The following is a 9442-nucleotide window of genomic DNA, read 5'->3' on the forward strand; positions in this document are numbered from 1 at the left end:
GGGCAGGTCTTAAGATGTGTCTCATCCTGTTAGTCATGAGAGTAAGTTTCTTCTCATAGTTAATATGCCCAGTCCCAAATAATACTTGATCCCATCTGGAGCTTTGCAGCTCCCTCAGCTCTGCACTGCCTGCCGAGCAGGACCAGGGCAGGTGGCTGCTTTTCTTTCTCCACTGGCATCTTAGCTACTTGCTGGCTGCTATTTCTGGCCCTGATGAGGGTGGAGAAAGGGATTCAGGAAAGGGTACAGTTTCTGGCTGCTGTGCAGTGGGTGGCCTCTGGCCTGGCAGAATTTCCAAGTGCACTCTTCACTCAAGCTTTATCTCTGTGGTTTCTCTAAGATGCCCCTCCAGAGCCTCCCAATGCTGTTGTAGCAGACCAGGCACTGACTCCCCCAATGGCTGTGTCAGTTTCCAACACTCAGGCTCTCCACTGCAAGAGCCTACCCCTCTCCATTTCAGTCCATCACAGCAGCAGAGCTTTGGCCCCCTTTGCAGATGACTCCAGGTCATCTCCACCCAGCATGTCACACACATGGTCCACCAGGAAACATCATTGCTCTGCAGATACACATCCAAGTGCACATCGCTCCGAGGGCAGTTCTCTGTGTCTCTGTCTCTGCCTTTCTCTCTCCTCTGCCACTTCAAGCCTTTTCCTTTATATTTTCAAGCAAGTATTAGATACTAGTTCCTAATATTCCCTAAGAGACATGTTAGGCTCTCTGAGTGATCCCAGAAATGCCAGCTGACTTGAGAGGAGAGCAAAGCATTTGTATTAGTTCATTTTCATGCTGCCGATAAAGACATGCCCAAAACTGGTAACAAAAAAAAAAGGTTTAATTGAACTTATAGTTCCACATGGCTGAGGAGGCCTCAGAATCATGGTGGAAAGTAAAAGGCATGTTTTACATGGTGGCGGCAAGAGAAAATGAGGAAGAAGCAAAAGCAGAGACCCCCAGTAAGCCCCTCAGATCTCATGAGACTTGTTTACTATCATGAGAATAGCACAGGAAAGACCGGGCCCCATTATTTAATTACCTCCTCCTGGGTCCCTCCCACAACATGTGGGAATTCTGGGAGACACAATTCAGGTTGAGATTTGGTGGGGACGCAGCCAAGCCATATCAGCATCAAAACTCTGTAAAGGTGTGGTTGACTCCTTCCATGGGACAATGGCAAGTGATGTACTAATTGCAGCAACACTGGTTTCTTAAGCTACTGAGGTGTTTTGCATGTGGTTTAACACCTTCTAGTATATGGGGGATGTGGCATCTATTACACTGTTCTCTATCTTTAGGGATTTGGTGGAAACAGTAGACCTCAGGAAGACTGGTATTAAACATCCTATTACATGTGTACATTCCTACACGTGCCATTGTGTACCAATTGAGCATGGGAGAGAGGGAGAACTTAGCTGGGTGGTATGTTCTTTAGGAGATAGCATGAATGAGAATAAATATGAAAACACATGGTAAATATAAAGTGATGATGATTTCTATGCTATCCTATGCTATTTGTGTGGGACTCAAGTTGGTGGGTGGAAAAGCAGAGCATTTCAGGAAATTGAGTAAGTGAAGAGGAAGGAGAAAACCACCAAGAAAGTCGTAGGGAGGATAGAACATTTCAGAAGAACAAGTGGACAAAGAATTTGAAGGAATAATTAAAATTTTAGAGAACCTCAGCAGAGAAGGGAAGCGGACACTGAGCAGAAACTTGGCAACCCAGCTCCCCTGTGACCCTGATGATCAGCTGGGCATGGAACCATTTTCCTAGTCTACTTGCCCTGGATGTTACAGATGCTCGGAAACGCTGTTGGTTTCCCCTCGCTGTCATGTTTCAGCTCTATTAATCCTCCGCATCTCCTTTGGGAGGCACTGGACTAGAGGATGTCTAAGGTCGAGTCATGCTCTGGGAATCTACAAGGCACTCTATTATCTAAAGACAGTCATTTTGTCTTATTCAAATTTCCAGCTCCACAGCCTTCCTTCAGAGTGGCAGTATCCTGAGTAGAAACTGAGACTAAGGTGGGAATTAGGCTGTGTCTCTGGAATAGTAAATAGACTCAACTGCTTAAGAATCTTAATTTATAAGCAGAACCCAGCTGGGACTTGCCAACAGAGGATGCCAGCTTCCTGGAGCCTGCTAGACACTGTGTAGCTCAAGGTAATGTGGTGACAGGGTTGGACCCTGGAGCATCCAGGTAAGCCCAGTGTTGCCAAGGCCAGGGGTTGAAGTTGTACGAAGATAAAGGAACTCCGTCATGTAGTCGTTCTAGAAAGTAGACTACAGAGTTGCTAAAATAAACAGAAGAGTAAAGGAAGGGCCAGGAGCCCCTATGAGCAAGGAGGAAACAGAGAAAGAACTAAAAGGAAGAAGAGGTCTGTAAGATTGGAGCTCAGCACGATGGCAGGAACGTCCATCCTCATCTGTCCCAACACCAAGCAGGCACTCGATAAACACGAATGAATGGGTGAGTGTACCGATGAATGGAACTTACAAGATCTGTCTTTCCAATGCCTGGGGGGCATTTTGTCCCCACACTGAGGTTATTGGACATCTGCACAGGACAGGCCTATTTTTGGTGTCCTTTCCTTTCTGAAAATAAAAGTGCTTTGAAGAAAAAAAAAAAAAAAAAGAATGGAGCTCAGAAATACTTGGTGGACCCAGGCAACTCAGGCAACCCAAGAGCCTTGGCTTCCAAAGCTTCCAAGAGGCAGACAGAAGCAGAAGCAGGGAAGACACCAACTGCCCATGCCATCCCCCAGCGCCAGGGAACCTGGCCCGAAGAGCTGCAAAGAAGGCTGACAACTGCAGGTACATGGAAAGAACACTCAATCCATGCTTAAATATTTGAATGAAACAAGACTGCATCATTATTGTCACTGTTGACATGTAACTGAAGTGATCAAGTGGTTTTTCTGGGAAGCTTGGAATGTCAGCTCCACTGCTTTAGAACTGTGCAATGTATTATCAGCTGTTCCAACTGAAAAGATGCTTGAAGCAGCTGTAAATTGTGCATTTTTAATCAACAGGGTTGGGGTGGAGTTTGGCAGTGAGGAGGCTTGGTGTAACAGAAGAAAGTCACGCAAGGTGCCTGAGGAAAGAAACCTTCATTTGAGGTGGCCTTAGTGATGCCCTTTATATTAAGTGCTCTGTACACTGGGTAACATCCATGGGCCCGAAGAAGTCTCAGATGTGGCCCAGGAAGAAGAACAACGAGAGAAAAAAAGAGAAGAGAGAAGCAGGCAGAGAGAAGGGGGAGGGGGGATGGAGACTGGAGAGGATGGGAAGGGGAAGGGGAGGGAGAGGAGGAAGCCAGTGGAGGGGAGGTGGAAGGGAAGGCAGGGGAGGTGGAAGGGAAGGCAGGGGAGGTGGAAGGGAAGGCAGGGGAGGTGGAAGGGAAGGCAGGGGAGGGGAGGGGAGAGGAGGGAAAAGGGAGGGGGAAGGGGAAGGAGTAGAGGAAGGGAGGGGAGGAGAATCGAGACCATAGTGATGGAGTGGAATATGACTCCATTCAGTGAGGTACAAGGTCACAGCTTTCCCAGCTTTGGGAAGCTTCCCGAAAGAGAGAGTGACCTCCAGGAACCCCCCCCCCACCCACCCACCCTATCCCCACAGGGCCCCAGGTGCCCTCTCCAGCGAGCACGTGAGTCCTCCCCAGTGGCGCGACCTCTTCCGCGCATAATCTGCCTGCTACTAGCTAGCCCGCTAGAAAATGTTGCCCAAAAAACCGCAGAGACCAATGTTTGGAGGAGAAAACCAGAAACAGGGGCCTATTTGGCCCCTTTGATCCTTTATGGCCGATTCCGTGGACGTTGCTGCTCCTCGGCCCGCACCCCTCTCTTGAGTTCCCCAATTACAGTCTCCAGACCCTCCACCCCTCCGGGCACTCCTGGGTCGGTCTCGCGGTCGGTCACAGGCATCAGATCCTCCTGCAGAGCGGTAGAAAGTCCAGGAGGCGGTCCTCGCTCGTGGCTCCCGGAGACGAGCGGCCAGGTGTGACCAGGTACCTCCCAGGTGTGACCGGGTACCTCCCAGGTGCGACCAGGTACCTCCCAGGGGCGGCCAGGCACGGCGCCGCCTCCCCTCTGGTGGGCGGGTGTATTTATTCCAAACAGAGACTGAGAGGTGACAGCTTCGAGTCTCATCGGGAAGGAAACACCTCGCAAGCCAAGCACAAAGCGGGTTAGTTACTCGTTTCTTTTCTGCAGCGGCAGCTTTCCCCCTCCCTCCTGTTTCTCCGCTTTCCCCCCTTTCCCTCCACCATTCCCCACCCACCCCTGCCCTTCCCAGGTGGGACACGTGAGCTGGCTTGCGGGGGGGAGGGGGGAATGGAGGCCCTAGGGATCCGCAGCTCCCGAGACGCTCCCCGCTGAGCACGTGTCACGTGCAGCGACAGCCCTGCGCCAGCCTCCCGGACAACACCTGCGGCTTGATGTGTCTCTTAAAGGACCCTTTCCTCTTTCCCGCTGCAGCTGACCTGTCTTCAGCCTCCTTGCTCACCTTTGTTTCACCTTTTCTGAGTTCTTGCCCTCTCAGTGTTTGTCCCCCACAACCCCTTTCCTTACTGTATTGACTTTCACCATTACCTTCTCTTCCTTTTGCTCGTTTACGTGTCTGTTTTTATCTTCACCGTTTAGCCCCGGTCTCACCCCTTACCCCTGTTCCCATTAATCCAGCCTTTTCCCTCCTTTTCTTCTTCTCTATTTTTTTGAACCCCTATTCTTCAGAACCTGGCTTACTGGGGAACTAGAAAGAGATCCTAGAAATAACTCAATTTAGCACACACTTCACTGACATATTAAACAGAGCACAGCTAATGTACTTAAACCTTTCTTGATGAGTCAGGTGAGCAGTGTTCAGGATGAGCTGCGGTGGGAGGAACTTCATGGATTGACTACACTTTGAGGTCAGCATGGTTGGGCTCTCAAATTGCAGAATCAGTAGCTTTATCACTTTGATTCACCAGGAGCAATCACACGTTGCAGAGTCACACAATAACATTCTTAAGAGAACAAAGACAAAATAGAGTGCCAGTGTACTGATTTATTAGGGGGATAAACTGTTAGTGGTAAAGATGGGCTAGGTGCTCACCAATCCTGTTTCTACTGCCTCGGCACATAGGGAGACTATATCCCCCAGCCTTACTTGCAGTTAAGTGAAACAATATGAGTGAGCTCTACCTAAGGGAATGTGGACAGAAGTGATATATGCCACTTGTAGATATAGCCAAAAAGTGTCCCAAGTGCTGGAAGTGAAGGACCCTGCAGTGGAGGAGAAACACAATAGAAGGATCCTGGATCCAGGAGTCACCACATGGAAGAGAGCCACCAGGCGAGATGCCTGACTCACATTGGACTATCATGTGGACAAGAAATAAAATTGTATTGTGTTAAGACCCTGAGCTTTAGAGAGTGTTTATAAGTTAGCATTAGTATATCTTTACAGGGGAAAAAATAACTTGTTTCCACTGTTCCAAATACCCATTTCCCATATCAAGGTATATAAGAAAGCTTGCTGTCAGAGGCTTGCTTGGTGAGCATGAAATAGAGCGAAGCCCCGAGAGTTAGTTTATTTAACTGCAATACAACTTAAGCAAGAGTTTTTGCTTTAGCTTACGATACTGGAAATACGTTGATGATGCAAGTTAGGTGTGAGGGGCATTAAAATGGTCATTTTTGAAACACAGGATATCATCTAACTACCTGTTCATCTTTCGATTTAGGAGGAAAGAGGAGCATGAGAACCTGGAAGAAATTGCACCCACTCAGAAGTGTGGAGTGAGGATGGAACTGCCCAGATTCAAAGGCATCATGAAGTGTCATGCCAAGATAGAAAAGACTTTGGGCTGGCCAAAAGAAAATTGGCCAAATTTATGGATGAGGTAAGTGTTAGTTAAGTTCCAGGCACACATATGGTTTACCATCTAGTCAACATCTCCATGTGGATGCCTAATCAGTGTTAACAGAAAAACTTTTGACAAATTAAATTTAACAGAGTTTATTTGAGCAAAGAATGATTCATGAGTTGGGCAGCACTCAGAACCAGAAGAGGTGCCCTGCAAAGTGGGCAGTGAGTACTTACAGACAGAAAATGGAAGTGGAGTACAGAAATAGCTTGATTGGTTACAGCTAGGTGTTTGCCTTATTTGGACATGGTCTGATCAGTTGGCTGCCCGTAATTAACCAAGGTTCAGCTGGTGAGATCGGGCTATTACACAATATATACTTCTAAATTAGGTCTTCAGTTTGTTTACTTACTGAGTTAGCTTGCAATTTGCTACATAGTGAGTCAAAGTAGAGAAACAGCCTCAGGCAAATGGCCTCCTGCTTATTTAATTTAACACAGGCTTTCCAAATCTAGCAAGCCCAAGACTTCCTCCTGAAGCTCCTCCCATCGCAATAAACATTTATTCTATTTTTCCACTTTCTTAGGTCAGAAACCATAAAGCTTGTCTTAACTCATCTTTTTTTCTCATGTTCCACATTCAGTCCATTAGCAAATTCTGTGTGCCCTACCTGCAAAATATGTCCAGAAATCAGCTACCTCTTACCGTCAGGCTGTGCTACCCTGTGCCACCTAGTTCCAAGCTAAAAACTTCCTTATGGTACTGCAAAGGTTTCCTCATTGCCCTCCCTGCTTCCAGCCTTGCTTCCCCACTATCTATTTGCAGTCATAACATTTTTATTTTAAAATGGAAATCAGATTACATTAGTCAAACTCTCCGAATGATTGCCATCTTACCAACAAATGAAATCTGATTGTAGTCTGCATGATCGGGGCCCCTGCTTCATGAGAAGAGGATCTTAGTCTGTTTCGTTCTGTTTTGTTTACTGCTATGTTCCCAGTGAGAATGCTGCCTGACACACACTAGGTATATAGTAAATATTTCTTGGATGATGGACTTACAGGTAGAGACTAAGAAGAAAAGAAAAAGGAAAGAAAAATAGTTGAGGCCATGGTCACAAACATACACAGCATGTATTTAATGACCTTTGAGGGTGATAGCTCAAATGCTACAACATGGGAATGTCACCACCGTATAAGGAAGAACTTGGAACGCACTCAATTTCCTAATTTTTATGAAATATGTGAAGCTTTCCCCAATGAAAATGAGGAAGAGAGTTAATTCCACAAGCATCTTGGCTTCTTGACTTTTTTATAAAAAGTATTTTATTTTTTATTTTTATTTTTTGGAGACAGAGTCTTTCTCAGTGGCCCAAGCTGGAGTACAGTGGCGTGATCTCCACTCACTGCAACCTCTGCCTCCTGGGTTCAAGCAATTCTTGTGTCTAAACCTACTGAGTAGCTGGGACTACAGGCGCAAACCACCACACCCAGCTACTTTTTTGTAATTTTAGTAGAGACAGGGTTTCACCATATTGGCCAGGCTGATCTCAAATTCCTGACCTCTGGTGATCTACCAGCCTTGGCCTCCCAAAGTGCTGGGATTATAGGCATGAGCCACCATGCCTGGCCTTATAAAAAGTATTTTAAATCCTCATTTATAAAATAATTCATAAATTATTTCAATTTAGAAAGTTCTATCTAAAAAGTAAAAGATATACACCACTATGTAGCTTAATGTGCACATGTCAAGGGCATTGTATATTCAGATACTGTATTTCTTTTGACAGATGCAACCTTGCAGGTGGATGATAATGAATAAGCATAACCAAAAATATGGAAAGTCACTCTCAATCCATTCTATTGGATTTGAGAAGTCCCCCTGAGCTTATTTCCTCATTGTCTCTTCTTTTCCTTGGCACACCATCCTTGTGGGTAGTGATCTGGGTCTCACCTCTGCTTTATGTCATCCTTCAGGTTCTAGCTTAAATGTCTCCTCTCAGAGAAACCATCCCTGCCACCATCTAAAGTAGGCAGCCTCTACCTGTTAATTCTCCTTCATAGAGTCCTCTCATTTTCCTTTGTGGCACTTAGCAGTGATCTGTAATCACATATTGATTTCTTGTTGTTTATTCAATGTTACCTGTCTTCCCAGAGTGTAAGCTCCTTGAGGTCAGGACCATGTCTGTTTTGTCACAATGGGATGGCTAGTGCTTGACTTAAGTAGACACTCCATGTAGACACTGCATAGGTATTCAATGGATACAAGAGTGAAAGAGTGAATGAAGGAAGGTGGGCCTGGGCTGGGGAGCTGGGCGGCCAGGGTCAAGTTTAGGCCATCAGTCCTGCTCAGGACAAATGTCCTGACTACTGCTCTGAGCCCTCCTCCCATTCTGGCTCTGTGCTTCCCATAGCTGTTGATCATCTCACTGACAGGCAGGCTCAGCCAAGAAAGTGGAAAGAGGAAAAGAAAAATGAGGCACAGGAGGGTAGAATGGAAAATCTAGGCTCTTTTAGCAGCCACTCTTCCTTATTTCTTGCTAGAGTATTGGCACCTTTAAAAGCCTTGGCTGTCCTCCCCAACCTCCCCGCTAATCACAAACCACAGCACCTAGAAAAAAAGTAAAGGCAAAAATCAATGTGCTAAATCTCAGCTGGGCTCAGTAGCAACTCCCTGCAGCTTCCCTCTGCAAGCCGTGGAACTGAGCCCTCCAGCTCTCTCTCTGAACTTGACTCCAGAGGTGGGGAACTTGCATGCTAAAAATATGCCCTCTCTCCTTCTGCAACCCATCCCCAGCCTGCTGAAAACCAAGGAGAAGGCCTCTGAGACTCTCCCCCTTGCCCTCCATTCACAGCTCAGATTGTCCACTGATTTCATCTCCCCTCTCCTGCTGTCCACTCTCTGCTCCTTTTCCTCTCAGCCCTCGCTCAGTCTCTGCCCCACTTGCCCAGCCAATGGCCTATAAAGTTTTCCATTCAGAATTTCCCTCTTTACCCTCTCTCTTAGGTGTGTAGAGAGTGAAAGGGAAAGAGGGTTGTTATCTGGGTGCAGAGGGTTGAGTTGGGAAGAGAATCATATTTTATTATTAAAATATTAAAATAATGATACATTTTCATTTCTCCCACCCCCCCCCTTTTTTTGAGCCAGAGTCTTGCTTTGTTGCCCAGGCTGGAGTGCAGTGGCATGATCTTGACTCACCACAACCTCTGCTTCCGGGGTTCAAACAATTCTCATGCCTGAGCCTCCCGAGTTGTTGGGATTACAGGTGTGCACTACCACTCCCAGCTAATTTTTTGTATTTTTAGTAGAGAGAGTTTTGCAATGTTGCCCAGGCTGGTCTTGAAATCCTGGCCTCAAGTGATCCACCTACCTTGGCCTCCTGAAGTGCTGCAATTACAGGCTCGAGCCACCGTACCTGGCCCGTTTCTGCCTTAACCCATATTCTTTTCAGCTCTTTCCCTCAAAGTTTGACCCATGGTGTCTATTGTCCCAGGGAAGGAGAAGGTGAGAGCCATGGAGAGCTAAGAGGTGACCAAGCACCTTTTGGTGTTAAATCTCACTTGCTTGACCACTTAATCAGGAGCTTTCTCATTTTT

At 46.6% G+C, this 9442-nt stretch overlaps 1 long non-coding RNA gene across 2 annotated transcripts in view; it reads left to right on the plus strand.

The window, feature by feature from the left end:
• The first annotated feature begins 4097 nt into the window (after positions 1 to 4097).
• LOC119467102 overlaps positions 4098 to 9442 on the plus strand; it is a 35928-nt gene continuing 30583 nt past the window's right edge. For both annotated transcript variants that reach the window (XR_005195633.1, XR_005195634.1), the window contains exon 1: positions 4098 to 4183. This is a non-coding gene — a long non-coding RNA (uncharacterized LOC119467102). The remainder of the gene's footprint in view (positions 4184 to 9442) is intronic.

Source organism: Cebus imitator, unplaced genomic scaffold, assembly GCF_001604975.1.
Source record: "Cebus imitator isolate Cc_AM_T3 unplaced genomic scaffold, Cebus_imitator-1.0 Scaffold260, whole genome shotgun sequence".
NCBI lineage: Eukaryota > Metazoa > Chordata > Mammalia > Primates > Cebidae > Cebus > Cebus imitator.